Genomic DNA, 27,182 nt, shown 5'->3' on the forward strand with positions numbered 1-27,182 from the left:
ATTCACTTCACAAACAGTTCTAAGGTACCTTCACACGAAGTGACGCTGCAGCGATAGCGACAACGATGCCGATCACTGCAGCGTCGCTGTTTGGTCGCTGGAGAGCTGTCACACAGACCGCTCTCCAGCGACCAACGATGCCGAGGTCCCCGGGTAACCAGGGTAAACATCGGGTTGCTAAGTGCAGGGCCGCGCTTAGTAACCCGATGTTTACCCTGGTTACCAGCGTAAAAGTAAAAATAACAAACAGTACATGCTCACCTGCGCGTCCCCCGGCGTCCGCTTCCTGTACTGTGTGAGCGCCGGCCCTAACAGCAGAGCGGTGACGTCACCGCTGTGCTTTTACTTTCACTTTAGGGCCGGCGCTCAGTCAGAGCAGGAAGCGGACGGCAGGGGACGCGCAGGTGAGTATGTACTGTTTGTTTTTTTTATTTTTACGCTGGTAACCAGGGTAAACATCGCTGGTATCGTTGCTTTTGGTGTCAAACCTGACGATACACGCCGGTCTGACGACCAAATAAAGTTCTGAACTTTATTCAACGACCAGCGATATCACAGCAGGATCCAGATCGCTGCTGCGTGTCAAACACAATGATATCGCTATCCAGGACGCTGCAACGTCACGGATCGTTGTCGTTCTCATTGTAAAGTCGTTTCGTGTGAAGGTACCTTTAAGCTTCTATATGTTTGTTGTTTGTCATTGTAAAACATTAAAGTTTACTAAACCTCTGCCTGTGGTGGTTTTATCTAAATCCTTGTGGCTTTTATATTCTAAGGGTTTATGGCCCCTTGTCTGATGACTCCATGATATCTCAGTTTCATCTGACCTTGAAAGCTGGCCACTTGGAGGGCTGGGTGAAACTAGAGTTACTACATAGTGTAAATCACTATATAAGACCAGAGAAACATGACTAAGACAGATGCAAAAACTGGGGTACCTGTACATGTACAGTGTGCTCATATCTGCATAACTGAGAACGCCCATGCAGTGTAGTGAATCTCCCAGGGGTTCTCTGTCTTGGTGTTGCTTCTCTGATATTCCAGACGGATGATGTTTAAAAGCCTCTTGGTGATGATGTAAGTATACTGTATGTAGTTAACCTTTATATATACTTAATCATTATATGTATTTAACCCTTATATGTACTTAACCTTTGTATGTTAACATATACAAAAGTGTACTCACTCATACTATTCAATCATACTATTCCTTTAATTTTGTACTTTGCAATAAAATTGTATTGCAAGTATTAGCCTTTTTAAAGCCGTATCTGGACCTTAGTGTTAAAAACTTTGCAAATAAAATTGTCAAATTCTCCTGTAAATAATTCTGTAAAGAGGGAACCATCATACCATTAAAAAATGCAAAAAGTTGATTGTCCTTCAATGTAGTGCATCCTGCTCTCAACATATTGTTGGAATTCAAATAAGATAGAAACCGCGCTTAAGGAGAAAAAAATAGATAATAGTAAAATAATCCAAAGATAAAAGATAAAATGTCCCAGAAAGAGTAACAATACCACTCCACTAGTAGCGACAGTTAAATAGTAGAAAAGCAATCATTTACTGCACTGCCCACATCTTAAATTTGTGATCATATCACCAAAAAGACAACTGTGGCTGCCAGCTTACCTAGGTGTGTGAAGTGCTGCAGCGTGCTGATTGTAGGCTGCAGGTACCCGGGGCTACGGCCCTGTCTGTGTCAGGCAATAATGCACTACTTGCGGTGCACTACTAGAGGTATATCCGTCTGTTTGTCCGGGGTTACGGCACTAGTTGTGCCAGATGGTGGAGCGCACTTGTGGAACCAGGGGCGCTCCGGCCGGTAGCGCTTCCTGGACTACCACGAGGAATGAAAAAAAAAGGCTGTTAGGCTCCTCCTACCAGTGACGTCACTTGCAGTATGGATAGCCGAAGCGCTCACAAAAGGGAGAGGGGAACTAACCGACGCGTTTCGAAGAGGCTAAGCTCTTCTTCATCAGGGTTGTTGGAATTCCATTACGATTTGAAAAGGATTTGACAGCTTGATGTTTCATGGTCCCCATTTTTTAAAAAAATTAACAGTCTCCTGTCTCCAATCATGCCATTCAGACTGCATTTTTGGGTATTCTCAAAATCTTAACTGAAAATAGACATCATTTTGCGTCACATTAGTAACTTTATAGTCTTGCAAGGATTTAAAGCATTCTGTTTCACTCGGTTTTGGACTAATTGGTGATATTTTGGTCAGCTACAACTCTGAAGTTTTAGCATGTTTTGGTGGAAGAGATTCTTTCTTTTTTTCCTTGCAGTCAGTTCTCCTTAACTCTGTGTGATTTTATATGTAATTTTTTATTTGAACATTGAGAAATGGACTTGGTAGGGGAAGAACGCATTTTTCTGACATTTGAAAAAAAAACCTTTTAGAACCATGCCTTGTTTAACGTCCACCATCTTGCAATGTACTATCTTTGCCTACAGTTTAACAGTTCAATGAATGCTTTTCTTATCCATCAGAAGATGATTTCAGGGAAGCAACATTATTTTCTTAATCTGATACAATAACAGTCGTAAAAAAAATAATTATCTTCAAGTGTTTCTGTGGAGAAAATGCACACTTTGCATGAAGGTGTAATTAATTTTTTTGGTGAGGAAATGCCATTTACTTTGATATGTTGGAAATCTTGCATTAAAGCCCCATTAATAATCACTTGGGTAGATTAACTTAGACCTTTTATGTCTATCATTGGCAACTTCTGGATGTACAAAATGCATATTGTGAAGTGGATTTTCATGGGCCCATCCAGTATGAGGGTTCCAAGTTGCAATAGGGTCCATATGACTATGCAGCAGAGCTGGCCTTGCTGCCAATGTGTGAAACAAAGGAGTACGGGAGTAAAAAATTAATATTGTGAAGTGGATTTTCATGGGCCAATCCAGTATGTGGGTTCCAAGGCGTAATGGGGTGCATATGACTGACTATGCAGCAGGGCTGGCCTTGCTGCCAATGTGTAAAACAAAGGAGTAGGGGAGTACAAAATGAATATTGTCAAGAGGATTTTCATGGGCTCATCCAGTATGTGGGTTCGAAGGCTTATTGGGGTGCATATGAATTGATAGCAGGGCAGGCCTTGCATTCAATGCAACATTTTTTCAAGAGGCCCTCCTGGACATGTTATGAAAGGGGTATTGTGGTGCGTCGTAATTCTTGGCAGCCCATCAACTCACAGCATAGGCTACAACAGTTTAGGAGACCCACTGTTTAATAATGGCCCTTTAAGAAGATTAATGCCGCCTGATACACCAGTACAAATAGGCTCTGTGACTTTAACATTCCCTTCTTCATAAATGAAACAAGATGGGTGTGCTTATGTGTCACACACAACATGGCCAGCTAGGGGTGTTAAATGTTACAATGACATTTCTCAGTGAAAGCATTTGTAGTGGTTGAAAGCAATGTTAAAGTTGAAAAACGCTTCAATACGCTGCATTTGAACTAAGCCCAAGTGGGGGAGGAAATTTTTGGTCTGGGGTTAAATATTTGGTCTTACAGGCAAGTCATTAATCTGCAAAGGATGTACCTTCACATATTTCCGAGTTTCATTTTTGTGTGTTTTTTGTGGCACCGGGAAAAATGGCATGCATTTCGGAAAAAAATTGTTTACAGCTGTGAACTAGGAGTCAGGAATGCTTCCAGGGGCGATCCCCATGATGTCCCTGCATCATTTGAGCAGTATTTCCATCATTTTCAGATGTTTTTAGACCTTAAAATGACCCTCGGGGGAATCGCTGTAAAACTATTCGGGCCTCCCATAGACTTACATTGGGTTCGTTGCTTGGGTCGAGTACCCGAGTATTCTAATCTGCTCGACCCGAGATTTTAGTGCTCGCTCATCACTAGTAACAATGTTTTCAACTTTTTACTTCCAGGCTCCATGTGTTACCCTCTACTACAGCTTCAAACATGAGATTACCATCATTTTATAGACAATTATCTTTGCTATCTCATAGATAAATTTAGCATAAGATTAGATATGCAGATTCTTGTCGTGTCACTGCAGTATTACTGTTTTTCTCCTGGTGGTGGAAAAATCTTTTTCTCCCTGTATACTACAAATTACTACCTGCTCTTACATTCTCCAATAGCTCACTGTCTTATAAGCAGAGATGAGCGAACCTTTCAAGGCTCAGTTCGATTCGGATTTGCAGAACTGACCTCCGTTCGCTGAACAGTTCGCCGAACGGTTCAACGAGCATACCCGAACCCCATTAGATTCAATGGGAGGCAAAAACAAATGCCTAGACAACAACTTAAGGCAGGGGTGGGGAATCAAAGGCCATTTGGATATTTATACCATCCTTCGGGGGTTATACAAACTCCGCCCACAAAGTGCATTCTGACTCTGGCACTGGTGTCAGGACGTAATCTTTTATTGCAAGCCCTGCAGTGTACAATAGTGAACACTGCGTGTGTGTGCTAACAGAGCAAGAAGAAATTAATGAGCTGGTGGCAATTAAAATACAGCTCCCTACCCAAAAATGCGGCCCCTGAGAATCTGCTCGGGAGCCTGCTAAAAGGTCATCGAGGGCCGCAAATGGCCCTGGGGCCTGAGGTTCCCCACCCCTGCCTTAAGGGGTGGCAAAAAGCTTCCCAAATAGCTAAAGTTAGGGGCAGACACCAGAAAGAGTGGCATCAATTGATCCGCACTAGAAATTTGCAAATGGCACAGCAGCAGTCAGCCATGGGCCATGTTCTGGCCCAGCATTTAATGCTTGGAATTTAAGTTTTAATGAGGACCTGGTGGTTAAGGGAGCAGTCTAAGCCTTCTTAGCTGGGAGACCTCACACCTCATGCAACACCTCCAATTTTTTTTTATTCCTGCCACACTCAGATAGGACAAACATCAGTTTTATAGACTACTATAGATAGAAAAATGTAAGAATAGTAACAAAGGTAGTTGACTTATCAATTGACCCACAGTAGAACCTGTTATAATGGCATACAAGTAGTCTAAAGCCATGCATGAGGTGTCAGGCTCTGTCCCAGCATTTACAGCTTGGAATTGAAGTTTTAATGTAAGGAAAATAACAGATGTGGTCGAGTGAATGTAATTGTAGGCCTGCCTTTCAGGGAGACCTACTTGCATGGGCAATCCACCAAATGGAGACCTAACTTGGAGTCTCCACATTTCAAAAATTTGTTTGCAACATCAGCAGCAGTAGCAACAGCAGATACAGAAGGCACCACAAAGATGGAACAGACTGCAATAACGCGAGATCAATACATGACACTAAAAACAACACTATTGACTAGTCTACACTATCTGCGACTGGGGTGCAAAAGTCATCGTCGATCCATGACTTGTTCATTTTGATGAAAGTTAGGCGGTCTACACTTTGAGGGGACAGCCGGATGTGATTATCCGTCAGGACACCAACAGCAGCGCTGAAGACACGTTCTGAGAGAACACTAACTGTCGGGCATGACAAAATCTCCAAGACATGACAGGCGAGCTCAGGCCACTCTTCCACTTTTGAAGACGAAAATGTAAAAGGGTCCAAACCAGGGCCGAACTGGGACAAAAAAGCAGCCCTGCCACACAAAGCCCACCAGCCCACAAACTATAACACTCCTCACCGATCAGTGAATTTTGCTTTACTATGTTGTGCCCCTCACTCTCCTAAAAGGAGTTATTTGAAGAACCACATGTGAATGCCGCCACAGTGTGTATGATTGACCACAGCTGCATTTACATGGTGCTCTACAAAGCTCAGATTTTCAGAATCATGGGGGTCCCAACAGTCAGATTTCCAGCAGTTGGAAAGTTATCCCCTATCCAGAGGAGAGGGGATTACTTGGGATAATCCATTTAAACAGCTTTTTCAATATTTTATTTTTATTTGACCATACTAATATTGAAAATACTAAACCAATATTGACCCTCCTAAAGTCCAATGTTGCCTCTTCGACAACAGGAGAAGTGATACTGTGAAGTGCATATGTGGCTGGCTCCAGGTTTTTGTGAGCCCCGGGTGAAAGAGTTTCAGTGGGCCCATTTAACACATACCAGAATTCATAATGCACAGATACAGCAGAGAAATATAGGTATAGTACAATGCAAAAGATTTCACTTCTTACATTACATGAGTGAATTCTATTGTACATTGTACAATAGGTCAGAAACCAGACAGTATTGTCCTCCATACAGTATTTTGGGCACCACATAGTGCTCCATACAGAATAATGAGCCCCATATAGTGTTCCATACAGTATTATGGGCACCACATAGTGCTCCATACAGAATATGGAGCCCCATATATTGCTGCATGCAGTATTATGGGCACCATATAGCGCTCCATATGGAAAAATGAGCCCCATATATTGCTCCACACAGTATTATGGGCACCACATAGCGCTACATACAGAATAATGAGCCCCATATATTGCTCCATGCAGTAAAATGAGCCCCATATAATGCTTCAAACAGTATAATAAGCCCCATATAATGCTCCCAACAGTATACTTATCTTCTATATATATAATTGTCTAAGGGTCTTTCTGTCTGTCTGTCTGTCCCGTTTATTCATTCGCTGATTGGTCGAGGCCGCCTGGGCCTCGACCAATCAGCGACGGGCATAGCATGGCGAAGATGATGTCATAATGGAAATCCCGCGTCTCTGATTGGTCGAGGCCGCCAGGCCTCGACCAATCAGCGACGGGCACAGTATCGACGTAGATGTCATAATGGTTGCCATGGCGACGATGATGTCATAAAGGTTGCCTCGACCAATCAGCGACGGGCACAGTCTGCCGCGAATTCTGGAATCATCATTGTCCATATACTATGGGGACATGCATATTCTAGAATACCCGATGCGTTAGAATCGGGCCACAAGCTAGTTATTATTATAATTGTACATTTTTATAGCGCCATTTATTCCATGGCGCTTTACATGTAAAAAGGGGGCAAATATAGACAAATACAACTAAACATGAGCAAAAAGCAAGGCACACAGGTACATAAGGAGGGAAGACCCTGCCCGCGAGGGCTTACAGTGCCCCATATAATAGTCCTTACAGTATAATGAGGCCCATACCTTGCTCCACACAGAATGTGCCCCATATAATGCTACATACAGAATAGGTCCCATGTAATGCTCCATACAGAATATGATGGGCCCCATATAAAGGTTCCAGTATATGATTAGCCCCATATATTGCTCCAAACTCCAAACAGAATGGACCCCATATAATGCTCCACACAGTATATGATGGGCCCTATATATTGCTCCAAAGAGAATGCGCCCCATATAATGCTCCATATATAATGGACCCCATATAATGCTCTATATATAATGGGCCCCATACGATGCTCTAGTATATAATGGGCCCCATATGATGCTCCAGTATATAATGGGCCCCCATATGATGCTCAATATAATGTTCCAGTGTATAATGGGCCCCATATACTGCTCAAAACATAAAAAAGAACCCTGAAATATTCACCTCTCCTTCGCTGGCCACTGCTCTGCTCCGGACTCCTGAGAATCGGTGCCTTCCGGCTCTCTGCACTGTGACTGTTCAGGCAGAAGGCGCACACTAGTGACGTCATCGCCCCCTCTGACCTGAACATCACAGTCAGAAGACGCTGCATTGGAGGAGCGGGAAGAGGTAAATATTGCAAGTGCCGGGGCCCTGAGTAAGCAGGGGAGGGGTGGACTCCTTATTAGCCAAGGGGGCAACATTTCAGTTCCACAGCAGAGAAAGGTTATGTTATGGATCTTAAACGTTGCCACTTGGGCTAAAAAAGAGTCCGCCACTTTTTTCTCAATTTATCGGAGTGATTATATATATATATATATATATATATATATATATATATATATATATATATATATATACACTCACCGGCCACTTTATTAGGTACACCATGCTAGTAACGGGTTGGACCCCCTTTTGCCTTCAGAACTGCCTCAATTCTTCGTGGCATAGATTCAACAAGGTGCTGGAAGCATTCCTCAGAGATTTTGGTCCATGTTGACATGATGGCATCACACAGTTGCCGCAGATTTGTCGGCTGCACATCCCAAAGATGCTCCATAAAAGGCAGGATGGATCCATGCTTTCATGTTGTTTACGCCAAATTCTGACCCTACCATCCGAATGTCGCAGCAGAAATCGAGACTCATCAGACCAAGCAACGTTTTTCCAATCTTCTACTGTCCAATTTCGATGAGCTTGTACAAATTGTAGCCTCAGTTTCCTGTTCTTAGCTGAAAGGAGTGGTACCCGGTGTGGTCTTCTGCTGCTGTAGCCCATCTGTCTCAAAGTTCGACGCACTGTGCGTTCAGAGATGCTCTTAGGCCTACCTTGGTTGTAACGGGTGGCGATTTGAGTCACTGTTGCCTTTCTATCAGCTCGAACCAGTCTGCCCATTCTCCTCTGACCTCTGGCATCAACAAGGCATTTCCGCCCACAGAACTGCCGCTCACTGGATTTTTTTTCTTTTTCGGACCATTCTCTGTAAACCCTTAGAGATGGTTGTGCGTGAAAATCCCAGTAGATCAGCAGTTTCTGAAATACTCAGACCAGCCCTTCTGGCACCAACAACCATGCCACGTTCAAAGGCACTCAAATCACCTTTCTTCCCCATACTGATGCTCGGTTTGAACTGCAGGAGATTGTCTTGACTAGGGTTGAGCGAAACGGGTCGATCATTTTCAAAAGTCGCCGACTTTTGGCTAAGTCGGCGTCTCATGAAACCCGATCCGACCCCTGTGCTTGTCGGCCATGCGGTACGCGACTTTCGCGCCAAAGTCGCGTTTCAATGACGCGAAAAGCGCCATTTCTCAGCCAATGAAGGTGAACGCAGAGTGTGGGCAGCGTGATGACATAGATCCTGGTCCCCACCATCTTAGAGAAGGGCATTGCAGTGATTGGCTTGCTGTCTGCGGCGTCACAGGGGCTATAAAGGGGCGTTCCCGCCGACCGCCATCTTACTGCTGCTGATCTGAGCTTAGGGACAGGTTGCTGCCGCTTCATCAGAAGCAGGGAGAGCGTTAGGCAGGGTCCACTAACCACCAAACCGCTTGTGCTGCAGCGATTTCCACTGTCCAACACCACCTTCGGTGTGCAGGAACAGTGGAAGCTATTTTTTTTTTTTTTTCCCCTCAGCGCTGTAGCTCATTGGGCTGCCCTAGAAGGCTCCGTGATAGCTGTATTGCTGTGTGTACGCCACTGTGGAAACCAACTGCTTTTTTCAAAGCACATATCCTCTTGTTCCTTCCTTTCTGCACAGCTATCTTTTTTGTTTGTCCACACTTTTTATTTAATTTGTGCATCAGTCCACTCCTATTGCTGCCTGCCATACCTGGCTTACATTACTGCAGGGAGATAGTAATTGTAGGACAGTTTTTTTTTTTTTTTTGTTTTTTTTTTGTGGGAGATTAAGATTGGCATTTCTGCTACAGTGCCATCCCTGTGTGTGCCATCTCTCACTGAGTGGGCCATAGAAAGCCTATTTATTTTTTCCGTGATTTGTGTTCTAAAATCTACCTCAACACAGAAACACTACATCAATCAGTGGGAGAAAAATATTGGCCTCAGTCAGGGCTTGTGTGCCACTGCTGTGTGTGCGCTATCTCTCATTCAGTGGGCTATAGCAAGCCTATATTTTTTTTTTTTTTTTTTTTTTAATATTATTTGGTTTCAAAAGTCTCCCTGAAAAAAAAAAAAAACCTAAAAAAACAGTGGGAGAGTAATATTGCCCTTTCAGCTTGTGTGCCAGTCTTGACTCCTGGGTGTGCCACCTCTCTCCCTCTCATTCAGTGGGCCATAGAAAGCCTTTTTTTTTTTTGCTTTTTTTAATATTATTTGGTTTCTAAAGTCTCCCTGAAAAAAACAAAAAAAACATAAAAAACAGTGGGAGAGTAATATTGCCCTTTCAGCTTGTGCGCCAGTCTTGACTCCTGGTTGTGCCACCTCTCTCTCTCTAATTGTGGGCCATAGAAAGCCTTTTTTTTTTTTTAAAATATTATTGGGTTTCTAAAGTCTCCCTGAAAAAACAAAAAATACATAAAAAAACAGTGGGAGAGTAATATTGCCCTTTCAGCTTGTGTGCCAGTCTTGACTCCTGGGTGTGCCACCTCTCTCCCTTTCATTCAGTGGGCCATAGAAAGCCTATTTATTTTTTCCGTGATTTGTGTTCTAAATTCTACCTCAACACAAAAACACTACATCAATCAGTGGGAGAAAAATATTGGCCTCAGTCAGGGCTTGTGTGCCACTGCTGTGTGTGCTATCTCTCATTCAGTGGGCTATAGCAAGCCTATTTTTTTTTTTTTTTTTTTTTTTTTAATATTATTTGGTTTCTAAAGTCTCCCTGAAAAAAAAAAAAAACCTAAAAAAACAGTGGGAGAGTAATATTGCCCTTTCAGCTTGTGTGCCAGTCTTGACTCCTGGGTGTGCCACCTCTCTCCCTCTCATTCAGTGGGCCATAGAAAGCCTATTTATTTTTTTTTTTAAATATTATTGGGTTTCTAAAGTCTCCCTGAAAAAACAAAAAATACATAAAAAAACAGTGGGAGAGTAATATTGCCCTTTCAGCTTGTGTGCCAGTCTTGACTCCTGGGTGTGCCACCTCTCTCCCTTTCATTCAGTGGGCCATAGAAAGCCTATTTTTTTTTTTTTTAATATTATTTGGTTTCTAATTCTCCCTGAAAAAAAAAAAAAAACCTAAAAAAACAGTGGGAGAGTAATATTGCCCTTTCAGCTTGTGTGCCAGTCTTGACTCCTGGGTGTGCCACCTCTCTCCCTCTCATTCAGTGGGCCATAGAAAGCCTATTTATTTTTTTTTTAAAATATTATTGGGTTTCTAAAGTCTCCCTGAAAAAAACAAAAAATACATAAAAAAACAGTGGGAGAGTAATATTGCCCTTTCAGCTTGTGTGCCAGTCTTGACTCCTGGGTGTGCCACCTCTCTCCCTTTCATTCAGTGGGCCATAGAAAGCCTATTTATTTTTTTTTTTAAATATTATTGGGTTTCTAAAGTCTCCCTGAAAAAACAAAAAAAACCTAAAAAAACAGTGGGAGAGTAATATTGCCCTTTCAGCTTGTGTGCCAGTCTTGACTCCTGGGTGTGCCACCTCTCTCCCTCTCATTCAGTGGGCCATAGAAAGCCTATTTATTTTTTTTTTTAAATATTATTGGGTTTCTAAAGTCTCCCTGAAAAAACAAAAAATACATAAAAAAACAGTGGGAGAGTAATATTGCCCTTTCAGCTTGTGTGCCAGTCTTGACTCCTGGGTGTGCCACCTCTCTCCCTTTCATTCAGTGGGCCATAGAAAGCCTATTTATTTTTTTTTTTAAATATTATTGGGTTTCTAAAGTCTCCCTGAAAAAACAAAAAAAACCTAAAAAAACAGTGGGAGAGTAATATTGCCCTTTCAGCTTGTGTGCCAGTCTTGACTCCTGGGTGTGCCACCTCTCTCCCTCTCATTCAGTGGGCCATAGAAAGCCTATTTATTTTTTTTTTTAAATATTATTGGGTTTCTAAAGTCTCCCTGAAAAAAACAAAAAATACATAAAAAAACAGTGGGAGAGTAATATTGCCCTTTCAGCTTGTGTGCCAGTCTTGACTCCTGGGTGTGCCACCTCTCTCCCTCTCATTCAGTGGGCCATAGAAAGCCTTTTTTTTTTTTGGTTTTTTTAATATTATTTGGTTTCTAAAGTCTCCCTGAAAAAAACAAAAAAAACATAAAAAACAGTGGGAGAGTAATATTGCCCTTTCAGCTTGTGCGCCAGTCTTGACTCCTGGTTGTGCCACCTCTCTCTCTCTAATTGTGGGCCATAGAAAGCCTTTTTTTTTTAAAAAAATATTATTGGGTTTCTAAAGTCTCCCTGAAAAAACAAAAAATACATAAAAAAACAGTGGGAGAGTAATATTGCCCTTTCAGCTTGTGTGCCAGTCTTGACTCCTGGGTGTGCCACCTCTCTCCCTCTCATTCAGTGGGCCATAGAAAGCCTTTTTTTTTTTTGGTTTTTTTAATATTATTTGGTTTCTAAAGTCTCCCTGAAAAAAACAAAAAAAACATAAAAAACAGTGGGAGAGTAATATTGCCCTTTCAGCTTGTGCGCCAGTCTTGACTCCTGGTTGTGCCACCTCTCTCTCTCTAATTGTGGGCCATAGAAAGCCTTTTTTTTTTTTTTTTTTAATATTATTTGGTTTCTAAAGTCTCCCTGAGAAAAAAAAATAAATAAATTAGGTGGGAGATTAATATTGACATTAGTGCTTGAGTGACAGTCCTGCGTGTGTGTCATCTCTGTGATTTTGTGCCACAGAAAACAGAGTGTGTAACATTGTGCCTGATTTTCCTTGTGGTCTCACCAACCTGTTAAGGGATATTGAAATCATACTGAAGTTATAGCTCACCGTGTAAGTTGTTTGATAGCAACAAATAAAGTTACTTTGGTTAAGATTTTAAAACAATGAGGAAGTCTGGTGCAAGAGGTCGTCGTGGGCGTTCATTGTCAGCTGGTAATGATGGTAGTGGTAGTGGAGCATCAGGTGGTCGTGGGGATAAAAATATTCCACCTAAGTCTGGAGCTGTGGAGCCAGTTTCGTCGTCAGGCTACACAAGGCCTCGAACGCTCTCTTTTCTGGGAGTAGGAAAACCGCTTTTAAAGGCGGAGCAGCAACAGCAAGTTTTGGCTTACATTGCAGACTCAGCCTCTAGCTCTTTTGCCTCCTCTTCCGAAACTGGTAAATGTAAAAGCAGCGCGTCGCTTGTGGATGTTCACGGTCAGGGACAAGTCGCTTCCTTGTCCTCCTCAGCAAAAACTACAACAAGAGAGAAGGATGCAGCAGGCGACACAACGGGTCACTCCATGGAGCTCTTTACACATACCGTCCCTGGCTTAGAAAGTGAAACATTTAACAGGCCATGCCCATTACAAGTATATTCTGACATGGAGTGCACTGATGCACAGCCACAGCCAGAGTACTATGCTGCTCCTTTGACTCAGACCACCACATTGCCCTCTCAGGGTACAGATCCACAATCAGACCCTGATGAGACTATGTTGCCCCGCCACGAACGCTATACCACCGACCGACACAGTGACACAGACGAAGTTGCACACGAGCTCGAAGAGGAGGTAATAGATGACCCAGTTATTGACCCCGATTGGCAGCCATTGGGGGAACAGGGTGCAGGCGGCAGTAGTTCAGAAGCGGAGGTGGAGGAGGGGCCGCAGCAGGCATCAACATCGCAACAGGTTCCATCTGCCGGGCCCGTATCTGGACCAAAACGCGTGTCAAAGCCAAAACCTGTTGGAGCACAGCGTTGCCATCCGGTTAAAGCTCAGTCTGCAATCCCTGAAAAGGGATCAGAGTCTAGGAAGAGTGCAGTCTGGCATTTTTTTAAACAACATCCAACTGATCAGCGCAAAGTCATCTGTCAAAAATGTTCAACTAGCTTAAGCAGAGGTCAGAATCTGAAAAGTCTAAATACTAGTTGCATGCATAGACACTTAACCACCATGCATTCTCAAGCCTGGACTAACTACCAAACGTCCCTCAAGGTTGTAGCACCCTCGGCCAATGAAGCTAGTCAGCAACGCAACATCCCTTCCGTCACTGTAAGGCCACCATTTTCCGCACCACCGGCAGTATCTGTGCAGGTTTCTTTGCCAGCCAAAAGCAGTCAGGGTCAGGGAATCACCAGTTTTGTAGGAGGAAATATTGCATGTAGGGCACCGGCGGAAACAATACCGTCTCCAACCGTCTCTCAGTCTGCCATGTCCACCGGCACACCCGAAAGTTCCACGATCTACAGCTCTCCAGTCCAGCTCACCCTACATGAGACTCTGGTTAGAAAAAGGAAGTACTTATCCTCGCATCCGCGTACACAGGGTTTTAACGCCCACATAGCTAGACTAATCTCGTTAGAGATGATGCCCTACCGGTTAGTTGAAAGCGAAGCTTTCAAAGCCCTGATGGAGTACGCTGAACCACGATACGAGCTACCCAGTCGACACTTTTTTTCCAGAAAAGCCATCCCAGCCCTGCACCAGCATGTTAAACAGCGCATCGTCCATGCACTCAGGCAATCTGTGAGTACAAAGGTGCACCTGACTACAGATGCATGGACCAGTAGGCATGGCCAGGGACGTTATGTGTCCATCACGGCACACTGGGTGAATGTGGTGGATGCAGGGTCCACAGGCGACATCAATTTAGGGACAGTTGTGCCTAGCCCACGGTCTAGGAAACAGTTGGCTGTAGGCGTTCGCACCCCCTCCTCCTGCTCCTCGTCCTCCTGCAGAAGCTACAGCTCTTCCACAGAACGCAGTCGGCCAACCACTCCATCGGCAGATGACACTGTTGCACACCAGTTGTCCCATTATGGGCCAGCTACTGCCAAGCGTCAGCAGGCTGTATTGGCTATGAAGTGTTTGGGCGACAACAGACACACCGCGGAAGTTCTGTCCGAGTTCTTGCAACAAGAAACGCAGTCGTGGCTGGGCACAGTAGATCTTGAGGCAGGCAAGGTAGTGAGTGATAACGGAAGGAATTTCATGGCTGCCATCTCCCTTTCCCAACTGAAACACATTCCTTGCCTGGCTCACACCTTAAACCTGGTGGTGCAGTGCTTATTGAAAACTTATCCTGGGTTCTCCGACCTGCTCCTCAAAGTGCGTGCACTTTGCTCACATATCCGACGTTCGCCTGTACACGCCAGCCGTATGCAGACCTATCAGCGGTCTTTGAACCTTCCCCAGCATCGCCTAATCATAGACGTTGCAACAAGGTGGAACTCAACACTGCACATGCTTCAGAGACTGTGCGAACAGAGGCGTGCTGTTATTTATTTGTGGGAGGATACACGGGCAGGCAGTAGGATGGCAGACATGGAGTTGTCAGGTGTGCAGTGGTCGAAGATACAAGACATGTGTCAAGTCCTTCAGTGTTTTGAGGAATGCACACGGCTGGTTAGTGCAGACAACGCCGTAATAAGCATGAGCATCCCCCTAATGCGTCTGCTGATGCAAAGTTTGACGCACATAAAGGAGCAGGCGTCTGCACCAGAGGAAGAGGGAAGCCTTGATGACAGTCAGCCATTGTCTGGTCAGGGCAGTGTACAGGACGAGGTAGCGGGCGAAGAGGAGGTGGAGGACGAGGAGGATGATGGGGATGAGTATATTTTTAATGCGGAAACTTTCACGGGGGCACAGGAAATTGGTTGCGTGTCACGGCCGGGTTCTGGTTTTTTGAGGGACACAAGTGACGTAGATTTGCCTGCAACTGCCCCTCAACCAATCACAACCGGAGATTTGACAAGTGGAACTTTGGCCCACATGGCGGATTATGCCTTACGTATCCTACAAAGGGACACACGCATTACGAAAATGATGAACGATGACGATTACTGGTTGGCCTGCCTCCTTGATCCACGCTATAAAGGCAAATTGCAAAATATTATGCCACATGAGAACTTGGAACTAATATTAGCAACCAAACAATCAACTCTTGTTGACCGTTTGCTTCAGGCATTCCCAGCACACAGCGCACGTGATCGTTCTCACACGAGCTCCAGGGGGCAGCAGACTAGGAGTGTTAGGGGTGCACACATCAGAAGTGGCGTTGGACAGAGGGGTTTTCTGACCAGGTTGTGGAGTGATTTTGCTATGACCGCAGACAGGACAGGTACTGCTGCATCAATTGAAAGTGACAGGAGACAACATTTGTCCAGTATGGTTACTAACTATTTTTCATCCCTTATCGATGTTCTCCCTCAACCGTCATTCCCATTTGATTACTGGGCCTCCAAATTAGACACCTGGCCAGAATTGGCAGAATATGCATTGCAGGAGCTTGCTTGCCCGGCAGCAAGTGTCCTATCAGAAAGAGTATTCAGTGCTGCAGGGTCAATATTAACCGAAAAAAGGACTCGTCTGGCTACCCAAAATGTTGACGATCTAACATTCATTAAAATGAACCACAACTGGATTTCAAAATCTTTTGCCCCACCTTGCCCGGCCGACACCTAGCTTTCCTATGAAAAGCTCTTGCCTGTGAATTACTTTTCTAATGTCTAATTTGCTGCTGCAGATTGTACAGCATACGACATGTTTACACCTCCCTAAATGGCCAAACTCCCCACACGGGGCCGTGGTATCGCGACTTGGCGCAAGCACCCGTGAGACTGCTGTTTGTCTGAAGAGGTGGGTGTGCTCGCTTTTGGTTGACGGCATTGCTACTGGGTCCCTCATAGTACAATGTAGTGTCTCTGGCGGTGGTGGTGCGCACCCAACGTCAGACACACCGTTGTAACATGAGTGGCCCTGGGGCGGTCCCGCCGGCCTCAAGAGAGTTCCCCCCTACCCCAGCTCAAACTGGGCTCTACTACGTGCAAAATTATGTCGCACAGCTCCACCAATCTTTAGTCTATTCGCTGACATCATTCAATGTCTGGCACTGACAATACAAATTTGTAGACATCTATGATGCAACTTAAAGTAGTCTGTGTCTGTGTCCTATATTGGCACCATTAAATAGTTACTGCCAAATTACTATGTCAGAAACACAGCAGATGAGCCCACCCCTGTACCTAAGTATGCCATCTTTTTTTTTGTTTTGGTTGTTTTGCGAGACATTAACATCTATTTATATTTTGGGAGTACTGGGACAGACACTCCTTGCACTACTCCTCCACTCAGCACCAAGCTGCCTGCCCGTGTATCCATGTAACCGCTGTAAAACTGCCATGAGCCTATTGTTTGTTATTTTAGGCCTTTGATAGCCTGTCTGCGGTCCCTACTCCTCCACTGACCACCAAGCTGCCTGCCCGTGTATCCATGTAACCGCTGTAAAACTGCCATGAGCCTATTGTTTGTTATTTTAGGCCTTTGAAGCCTTTCTGCGCTCCCTCCTTCCACTAGTCCTCCACTGACCAGACCACTGCTGCCCGTGTACCCCTGGAACCAATTTTAAAGTGCCTACAGCCAGCCCATTTTATTGTGTTAGGCCTTCGAAGCCTGTCTGCGGTCCCTCCTTCCACTAGGCCTCCACTGACCAGACCACTGCTGCCCGTGTACCCCTGGAACCAATTTTAAAGTGCCTACAGCCAGCCCATTTTATTGTGTTAGGCCTTCGAAGCCTGTCTGCGGTCCATACTTCCACTAGTCCTCCACTGACCAGACCACTGCTGCCCGTGTACCCCTGGAACCAATTTTAAAGTGCCTACAGCCAGCCCATTTTATTGTGTTAGGCCTTCGAAGCCTGTCTGCGGTCCATACTTCCACTAGGCCTCCACTGACCAGACCACTGCTGCCCGTGTACCCCTGGAACCAATTTTAAAGTGCCTACAGCCAGCCCATTTTATTGTGTTAGGCCTTCGAAGCCTGTCTGCGGTCCCTCCTTCCACTAGGCCTCCACTGACCAGACCACTGCTGCCCGTGTACCCCTGGAACCAATTTTAAAGTGCCTACAGCCAGCCCATTTTATTGTGTTAGGCCTTCGAAGCCTGTCTGCGGTCCCTCCTTCCACTAGGCCTCCACTGACCAGACCACTGCTGCCCGTGTACCCCTGGAACCAATTTTAAAGTGCCTACAGCCAGCCCATTTTATTGTGTTAGGCCTTCGAAGCCTGTCTGCGGTCCCTCCTTCCACTAGGCCTCCACTGACCAGACCACTGCTGCCCGTGTACCCCTGGAACCAATTTTAAAGTGCCTACAGCCAGCCCATTTTATTGTGTTAGGCCTTCGAAGCCTGTCTGCGGTCCCTCCTTCCACTAGGCCTCCACTGACCAGACCACTGCTGCCCGTGTACCCCTGGAACCAATTTTAAAGTGCCTACAGCCAGCCCATTTTATTGTGTTAGGCCTTCGAAGCCTGTCTGCGGTCCATACTTCCACTAGTCCTCCACTGACCAGACCACTGCTGCCCGTGTACCCCTGGAACCAATTTTAAAGTGCCTACAGCCAGCCCATTTTATTGTGTTAGGCCTTCGAAGCCTGTCTGCGGTCCATACTTCCACTAGGCCTCCACTGACCAGACCACTGCTGCCCGTGTACCCCTGGAACCAATTTTAAAGTGCCTACAGCCAGCCCATTTTATTGTGTTAGGCCTTCGAAGCCTGTCTGCGGTCCCTCCTTCCACTAGGCCTCCACTGACCAGACCACTGCTGCCCGTGTACCCCTGGAACCAATTTTAAAGTGCCTACAGCCAGCCCATTTTATTGTGTTAGGCCTTCGAAGCCTGTCTGCGGTCCATACTTTAAATACTCCTCCACTCAGCACCAAGCTGCCTGCCCGTGTATCCATGTAACCGCTGTAAAACTGCCATGAGCCTATTGTTTGTTATGTTAGGCCTTTGATAGCCTGTCTGCGGTCCCTACTTTAAATACTCCTCCACTCACCACCACCAAGCTGCCTGCCCGTGTATCCATGTAACCGCTGTGAAACTGCCATGAGCCTATTGTTTTTTTATGTTAGGCCTTTGATAGCCTGTCTGCGGTCCCTACTTTAAATACTCCTCCACTCACCACCACCAAGCTGCCTGCCCGTGTATCCATGTAACCGCTGTAAAACTGCCATGAGCCTATTGTTTGTTATGTTAGGCCTTTGAAGCCTTTCTGCGCTCCCTCCTTCCACTAGTCCTCCACTGACCAGACCACTGCTGCCCGTGTACCCCTGGAACCAATTTTAAAGTGCCTACAGCCAGCCCATTTTATTGTGTTAGGCCTTCGAAGCCTGTCTGCGGTCCATACTTCCACTAGTCCTCCACTGACCAGACCACTGCTGCCCGTGTACCCCTGGAACCAATTTTAAAGTGCCTACAGTCAGCCCATTTTATTGTGTTAGGCCTTCGAAGCCTGTCTGCGGTCCATACTTCCACTAGGCCTCCACTGACCAGACCACTGCTGCCCGTGTACCCCTGGAACCAATTTTAAAGTGCCTACAGCCAGCCCATTTTATTGTGTTAGGCCTTCGAAGCCTGTCTGCGGTCCATACTTCCACTAGTCCTCCACTGACCAGACCACTGCTGCCCGTGTACCCCTGGAACCAATTTTAAAGTGCCTACAGCCAGCCCATTTTATTGTGTTAGGCCTTCGAAGCCTGTCTGCGGTCCATACTTCCACTAGGCCTCCACTGACCAGACCACTGCTGCCCGTGTACCCCTGGAACCAATTTTAAAGTGCCTACAGCCAGCCCATTTTATTGTGTTAGGCCTTCGAAGCCTGTCTGCGGTCCATACTTCCACTAGGCCTCCACTGACCAGACCACTGCTGCCCGTGTACCCCTGGAACCAATTTTAAAGTGCCTACAGCCAGCCCATTTTATTGTGTTAGGCCTTCGAAGCCTGTCTGCGGTCCATACTTTAAATACTCCTCCACTCACCACCAAGCTGCCTGCCCGTGTATCCATGTAACCGCTGTAAAACTGCCATGAGCCTATTGTTTGTTATGTTAGGCCTTTGATAGCCTGTCTGCGGTCCTTACTTTAAATACTCCTCCACTCACCACCTAGCTGCCTGTGTATCCATGTAACCGATGTAAAACTGCCATGACTGCCTACTGTTTGTTATTTTAGGCCTTTGATAGCCTGTCTGCGGCCCCTACTTGCAATACTCCTCCACTGACCACAATGCTGCCTGGAGTGCCTGCCTGTGTATCCATGTAACCGATGTAAAACTGCCATGACTGCCTACTGTTTGTTATTTTAGGCCTTTGATAGCCTGTCTGCGGCCCCTACTTGCAATACTCCTCCACTGAGCACAATGCTGCCTGGAGTGCCTGCCTGTGTATCCATGTAACCGATGTAAAACTGCCATGACTGCCTACTGTTTGTTATTTTAGGCCTTTGATAGCCTGTCTGCAGCCCCTACTTGCAATACTCCTCCACTGACCACACCAATGCTGCCCGTGTACCCCTGGAACCTATTTAAAAGTTCATAGAGCCTAGTTATATATTTTATTTACTATTAATAAGGCCATGATGGACTACGCTGTACCACGCTACAAGCTAACCAGTCGACACTTCTTTTGCGAGAAAAGCCATCCCAACCCTCCACCAGCATGTAGAAGACCGCATTGTCCATGCACTCTGGCAATCTGTGAGTACAAAGGTGCACCTGACAACAGACGCATGGACCTGTAGGCATGGCCACGGAAGATTACGTGTCCATTACGGCGCAATGGGTTAATGTGGTGGATGCATGGTCCACAGGGGACAGCCTACTAAGTCTGTCTGCAGTCCCTAATTCAAATTGTCCTCCACTGTCTAAATCGGAACTTCCACCTTCTGGCTTTCGGCCTATAGTATCAGAAATTAAACTGCATTTGGCCTTCAACTTTGGTTAGGGCCTACTAACGGCTTCTGCCCCTCCCTGGTGTTGCCCTCAACTAAATAAAGCTGAGCTTCAACCTTCCGGCTCTCATTATGTGGTTTTAAAAAAAAAAATGGTGGTTAGGGCCTACTAACGGCTTCTGCCCCTCCCTGGTGTTGTCCTCAACTAAATAAAGCTGAGCTTCAACCTTCCGGCTCTCATTATGTGGTTTAAAAAAAAAAAATGGTGGTTAGGGCCTACTAACGGCTTCTGCCCCTCCCTGGTGTTGTCCTCAACTAAATAAAGCTGAGCTTCAACCTTCCGGCTCTCATTAAGTGGTTTTAAAAAAAAAATGGTGGTTAGGGCCTACTAACGGCTTCTGCCCCTCCCTGGTGTTGTCCTCAACTAAATAAAGCTGAGCTTCAACCTTCCGGCTCTCATTAAGTGGTTTTAAAAAAAAAATGGTGGTTAGGGCCTACTAACGGCTTCTGCCCCTCCCTGGTGTTGTCCTCAACTAAATAAAGCTGAGCTTCAACCTTCCGGCTCTCATTAAGTGGTTTTAAAAAAAAAATGGTGGTTAGGGCCTACTAACGGCTTCTGCCCCTCCCTGGTGTTGTCCTCAACTAAATAAAGCTGAGCTTCAACCTTCCGGCTCTCATTAAGTGGTTTTAAAAAAAAAATGGTGGTTAGGGCCTACTAACGGCTTCTGCCCCTCCCTGGTGTTGTCCTCAACTAAATAAAGCTGAGCTTCAACCTTCCGGCTCTCATTAAGTGGTTTTAAAAAAAAAATGGTGGTTAGGGCCTACTAACGGCTTCTGCCCCTCCCTGGTGTTGTCCTCAACTAAATAAAGCTGAGCTTCAACCTTCCGGCTCTCATTAAGTGGTTTTAAAAAAAAAATGGTGGTTAGGGCCTACTAACGGCTTCTGCCCCTCCCTGGTGTTGTCCTCAACTAAATAAAGCTGAGCTTCAACCTTCCGGCTCTCATTAAGTGGTTTTAAAAAAAAAATGGTGGTTAGGGCCTACTAACGGCTTCTGCCCCTCCCTGGTGTTGTCCTCAACTAAATAAAGCTGAGCTTCAACCTTCCGGCTCTCATTAAGTGGTTTTAAAAAAAAAATGGTGGTTAGGGCCTACTAACGGCTTCTGCCCCTCCCTGGTGTTGTCCTCAACTAAATAAAGCTGAGCTTCAACCTTCCGGCTCTCATTAAGTGGTTTTAAAAAAAAAATGGTGGTTAGGGCCTACTAACGGCTTCTGCCCCTCCCTGGTGTTGTCCTCAACTAAATAAAGCTGAGCTTCAACCTTCCGGCTCTCATTAAGTGGTTTTAAAAAAAAAATGGTGGTTAGGGCCTACTAACGGCTTCTGCCCCTCCCTGGTGTTGTCCTCAACTAAATAAAGCTGAGCTTCAACCTTCCGGCTCTCATTAAGTGGTTTTAAAAAAAAAATGGTGGTTAGGGCCTACTAACGGCTTCTGCCCCTCCCTGGTGTTGTCCTCAACTAAATAAAGCTGAGCTTCAACCTTCCGGCTCTCATTAAGTGGTTTTAAAAAAAAAAAAAATGGTGGTTTGGGCCTACTAACGGCTTCTGCCCCTCCCTGGTGTTGTCCTCAACTAAATAAAGCTGAGCTTCAACCTTCCGGCTCTCATTAAGTGGTTTTAAAAAAAAAATGGTGGTTAGGGCCTACTAACGGCTTCTGCCCCTCCCTGGTGTTGTCCTCAACTAAATAAAGCTGAGCTTCAACCTTCCGGCTCTCATTAAGTGGTTTTAAAAAAAAAATGGTGGTTAGGGCCTACTAACGGCTTCTGCCCCTCCCTGGTGTTGTCCTCAACTAAATAAAGCTGAGCTTCAACCTTCCGGCTCTCATTAAGTGGTTTTAAAAAAAAAAAAAATGGTGGTTAGGGCCTACTAACGGCTTCTGCCCCTCCCTGGTGTTGCCCTCAACTAAATAAAGCTGAGCTTCAACCTTCTGCTCCAAATTACCATTTTAAAAAATGCAATAGGCTTTTCCGGCCTACTAAAGGTGTCTGCCCCTCCCTGGTGTTGTCCTCAACTGAACAAAGCTGAGCTTCCACATTCTGGCTTTCGCCCTATACTATCAGATATTAAACTGCATTTGGCCTACTAGTGTGGTTAGGCCCTTGAAACAGTGTCTGCTGCTCTTGGGTTTGCTACTCCACTGAACAAAGCAATGCCGCCTGTTTAGTCCTGTTACCAATTTTGAACTGCATGTAGCCTACTTTATTCTTTGGCCCTATATCTGTTTCCTCCTCATCCTGCCCATTGCCCAGCCACTGCTAAATGAGTCTGCTGGTACATTGACCTAGACCACTACATTCCCCTTGTACTCTACACAGCCAGAATCTGTCCCTGCTGAAAGTAAGGTTCCCCTTCCCGCATGTTATACCACCTTACACAGGGACAAAGAGGAAGGTGCAGATGAAAGTGCAGGTTCCTTCATCAGGTGGGGGGGCATACTCGTTGGCGACGTCACTGGCACAGGGCCCCTCAGAGTACGCAAAAGTGTCGCTGCTGGTGGGAGGCGCCCCCGCCATGCAAACACACCGCCGTACTTTGAGGGGCCCTGTGCCAGTGGCAATGCGAACGAGTGGGCCCCCCCTGCTTGCTCAGGATCACAGCACTTGCAACTTTTAAATACTTACCTTTCCCTGCAACACCGCCGTGACGTAGTCCGCATTTCCTGGGCCCACGAAAAACTTGAGCCAGCCCTACTCCCCCCACAACTTTCCCCCAATTCCCTATGCCCAACTATTATTATACAGTTAATTAAGATTGGCAAGCTTCAGAAACAAGAATGGATGTTTTTGGCATTAAAATGGGCACTGTAGGTGTTTTCCTGGCCTCCACTCACTGCCGACTATGCTTCCCCATTGACTTGCATTGGGTTTCGTGTTTCGGTCGATCCCCGACTTTTAGCGATAATCGGCCGACTGCACTCGACTCGACTCTGGACAAAATCGGGTTTCCCAAAACCCTACTCGATCTTAAAAAAATGAAAGTCGCTCAACCCTAGTCTTGACCATGTCTACATGCCTAAATGCACTGAGTTGCCGCCATGTGATTGGCTGATTAGAAATTAAGTGTTAACAAGAAGTTGGACAGGTGTACCTAATAAAGTGGCCGGTGAGTGTGTATATATATATATATATATATATATATATATATATATATATATATATATATATGCACAGCATACATAACTCCACAATATATACCACGGCAAGGTATATAGAGTGTAGCAGTGCATATAGTTTATGATGTAGAGATGTGCCAGTGTATACAGTGTGGATTCCACAATATATACTATATACACAGCAACATACTATATAGATATATGTACATTATATATATATATATATATATATATATATATATATATATATATATATATATATTGTGATGCAATGACCCATGCTGCAGCTAGGGGGTGCTGTGTGTGCTCCTCAGGATACGCATGGAGGCGTAACTATAATGATGATAATGAGATAGTGACTGGCATTATTATAAATGGCCGGTATGTGTCGCAGAGGGAGTCTGCACTGTAAGCCAGTAATGTTGTTGTTCTGGGACCTGTAGTCCCACAAGTATTTGTATAGTTGTAAAAGCAGGCTTGCAGGGTTAGTTGGAGAGCTGGGAGGGTCTGACTAACCACACACACGCCTCCCACCTATGGGAGTGGTTACAAGTACATAATGTGACCATGGTGTGGTCTCTGTGGTAGAGAGTGTATGGATCTGAATGGTCTGTGTGTAAGATCCTGGAAGGTCTATGTGTTGGGAGATCCTGGGAGTAGGATCGAATCCCTGAAGAGCAGACGGTGAGGCCTTGGATCTGAAGGCCTGTGTTGGAAGATCCTGGGAGTAGGACTTCCTGAATAGCACGTGGAGTGGCCATGTATGCAGAATCTGTGATGGCACTGCATTGGGGGAGCTACCGTCCATCTGAGGATCTGGACTGTCAGGTGGCCTGGTGAGAAAGACCTTGTTTGGGATGGTGATTCCAGTTCGGCAGCTTCCCTCAGAGAGAGTACTGACAGGAGTCAGCGTGTGGAGCTGGAGCTCCTGGAAGGTAACCCATAGTATGGGGAACTGTGTGCACTGACAGGGGGTCAGTAATGAATTGTGCGGTCACCCATGGTAACTGGACGGAATAAGGTCCAGCATGTTTAGAGACTGCGAATCAATGTAGTGTGTGCTATATGAGTAGAGACACTGATAGGGCATACGGACACCCCCGGAAACTAGTCAAGGAGGACTGGTGGGTGTAGTGTCTGAACTGTGAGTTAAAGCTGTATATAAAGTATCTAAGTCAAAGCTGCAACTTAATGTCATCTGATGGTGCCTATTGTGTTCAATGAAATATATAATGAACCCGGTTTATGACTGCATAATAAACCGCATGGACTGTTTAATAGAAAAAATCGTGACTGTGTGACTGAATCCCGTTGCTAAGCGAGTGTCCCCCAACACATACAGTAAGCACTATCTTACACTATACAGGTCCTTCTCAAAAAATTAGCATATAGTGTTAAATTTCATTATTTACCATAATGTAATGATTTGATTACAATTAAACTTTCATATATTATAGATTCATTATCCACCAACTGAAATTTGTCAGGTCTTTTATTGTTTTAATACTGATGATTTTGGCATACAACTCCTGATAACCCAAAAAACCTGTCTCAATAAATTAGCATATCAAGAAAAGGTTCTCTAAATGACCTATTACCCTAATCTTCTGAATCAACTAATTAACTCTAAACACATGCAAAAGATACCTGAGGCTTTTAAAAACTCCCTGCCTGGTTCATTACTCAAAACCCCCATCATGGGTAAGACTAGCGACCTGACAGATGTCAAGAAGGCCATCATTGACACCCTCAAGCAAGAGGGTAAGACCCAGAAAGAAATTTCTCTACAAATAGGCTGTTCCCAGAGTGCTGTATCAAGGCACCTCAATGGTAAGTCTGTTGGAAGGAAACAATGTGGCAGAAAACGCTGTACAACGAGAAGAGGTGACCGGACCCTGAGGAAGATTGTGGAGAAGGACCGATTCCAGACCTTGGGGAACCTGAGGAAGCAGTGGACTGAGTCTGGCGTGTGCAGGAAATGGGCTACAGGTGCCGCATTCCCCAGGTAAAGCCACTTTTGAACCATAAACAGCGGCAGAAGCGCCTGACCTGGGCTACAGAGAAGCAGCACTGGACTGTTGCTAAGTGGTCCCAAGTACTTTTTTCTGATGAAAGCAAATTTTGCATGTCATTCGGAAATCAAGGTGCCAGAGTCTGGAGGAAGACTGGGGAGAAGGAAATGCCAAAATGCCTGAAGTCCAGTGTCAAGTACCCACAGTCAGTGATGGTGTGGGGTGCTATGTCAGCTGCTGGTGTTGGTCCACTGTGTTTCATCAAGGGCAGGGTCAATGCAGCTAGCTATCAGGAGATTTTGGAGCACTTCATGCTTCCATCGGCTGAAATGCTTTATGGAGATGAAGATTTCATTTTTCAGCACGACCTGGCACCTGCTCACAGTGCCAAAACCACTGGTAAATGGTTTACTGACCATGGTATTACTGTGCTCAATTGGCCTGCCAACTCTCCTGACCTGAACCCCATAGAGAATCTGTGGGATATTGTGAAAAGAAAGTTGAGAGACGCAAGACCCAACACTCTGGATGAGCTTAAGGCCGCTATTGAAGCATCCTGGGCCTCCATAACATCTCAGTAGTGTCACAGGCTGATTGCCTCCATGCCACGCCGCATTGAAGCAGTCATTTCTGCCAAAGGATTCCCAACCAAGTATTGAGTGCATAACTGAACATTATTATTTGATGTTTTTTTTGTTTGGTATTAAAAAACACTTTTATTTGATTGGTCGGGTGAAATATGCTAATTTATTGAGACAGGTTTTTTGGGTTATCAGGCGTTGTATGCCAAAATCATCAGTATTAAAACAATAAAAGACCTGACAAATTTCAGTTGGTGGATAATGAATCTATAATATATGAAAGTTTAATTGTAATCATTACATTATGGTAAATAATGAAATTTAACACTATATGCTAATTTTTTGAGAAGGACCTGTATATATACATATATATATATATATATATATATATATATATAAATATATATATATACAGTACAGACCAAAAGTTTGGACACACCTTCTCATTTAAAGATTTTTCTGTATTTTCATGACTATGAAAATTGTACAATCGCACTGAAGGCATCAAAACTATGAATTAACACATGTGGAATTATATACTTAACAAAAAAGTTTGAAACAACTGAAATTATGTCTTATATTCTAGGTTCTTCAAAGTAGCCACCTTTTGCTTTGATGACTGCTTTGCACACTCTTGGCATTCTCTGGATGAGCTTCAAGAGATAGTCACCGGGAATGGTTTTCACTTCACAGGTGTGCCCTGTCAGGTTTAATAAGTGGGATTTCTTGCCTTATAATTGGGGTTGGGACCATCAGTTGTGTTGTGCAGAAGTCTGGTGGATACACAGCTGATAGTCCTACTGAATAGACTGTTATAATTTGTATTATGGCAAGAAAAATGCAGCTAAGTAAAGAAAAACGAGTGGCCACCATTACTTTAAGAAATGAAGGTCAGTCAGTCTGAAAAATTGGGCAAACTTTGAAAGTGTCCCAAAGTGCAGTGGCAAAAACCATCAAGCGCTACAAAGAAACTGGCTCACATGAGCACCGCCCCAGGAAAGGAAGACCAAGAGTCACCTCTGCTTCTGGGGATAAGTTTACCAGCCTCAGAAATCGCAGGTTAACAGCAGCTCAGATTAGAGACCAGGTCAATGCCACACAGAGTTCTAGCAGCAGACACATCTCGACAACAA

The sequence above is a fragment of the Ranitomeya variabilis genome, chromosome 1, assembly GCF_051348905.1.
Source record: "Ranitomeya variabilis isolate aRanVar5 chromosome 1, aRanVar5.hap1, whole genome shotgun sequence".
Lineage (NCBI taxonomy): Eukaryota > Metazoa > Chordata > Amphibia > Anura > Dendrobatidae > Ranitomeya > Ranitomeya variabilis.